The sequence below is a fragment of the Buceros rhinoceros genome, unplaced genomic scaffold (assembly GCF_000710305.1).
Source record: "Buceros rhinoceros silvestris isolate BGI_N320 unplaced genomic scaffold, ASM71030v1 scaffold8077, whole genome shotgun sequence".
NCBI lineage: Eukaryota > Metazoa > Chordata > Aves > Bucerotiformes > Bucerotidae > Buceros > Buceros rhinoceros.
In genome coordinates, this window is record NW_010423874.1 from 12887 (window position 1) to 13737 (window position 851).

Genomic DNA, 851 nt, shown 5'->3' on the forward strand with positions numbered 1-851 from the left:
GGAAGGACTCGCCTGTCCCCGTGTTTGGTGAAGGACACGGGCTCTGCGGCACAGGCTCGGTGTTAACGCAAGCATGGCTCTCCAGTCCACAGTCCTGCTATTTATGTCTATTTAATACAAAACGTGTTTGCTTTGGGGTGTTTTCTGTATATAGAGCAGCATGCACCTGCCCGGCAAAGCGCCCGCAGTGGGAGAATGTGTAATTCGAATTCTGGAATGATATTTAACACTCTCCAGGTTTATTATTTAAATTCTGGGTATTGGATTTGCAAAGGTTTATGAACACTCCAGCTTGATCAGGAATACAGACCGAAAGCTGTTTTTAAAGGCATTTGTTTCAGGCAGATTTTCAGTGGCAATATTAACCTGTGTGTACTGTGAAAAAAATGCCCATCTTTGTACCTTACTGCTGCTATGTACACTTTTAAAAAGCTATTTAAAGAAGAGAAATACTTTCAAAAACAAAACTAAGCAAGGAAAAGCAGTTTTTATATGGCAGGGAACCCTGTGAGCCCTCTTCCAGGGAGACCAGGTCAACTGTCCAGGCCTGGAAAAGTCCTAAAATAAACCATTCAATATGCAGTTGCTTCAGCCCCTTTTTAATAAGAAAACCCTGCCCTTTCAGTTGGCTTTGTGAGACACTCTTTTAACGTGGCCTTGATCAGCGGCAGTAAGTGCAGTTCTGTTTTCAGTGTTCTTTGCTCCCAGTGCCCTTCTGGAAGGGGGAGGACAGGTTCCGCAGAAATACTAAATACTTTCTTTAGATGCTGCACTTGTACCGATACTGAAGAGAATGTAAATGCTCCCTCAGGAATGTGGCAGAGGACGGGGCTGCCGGCCACCCCGCTGAA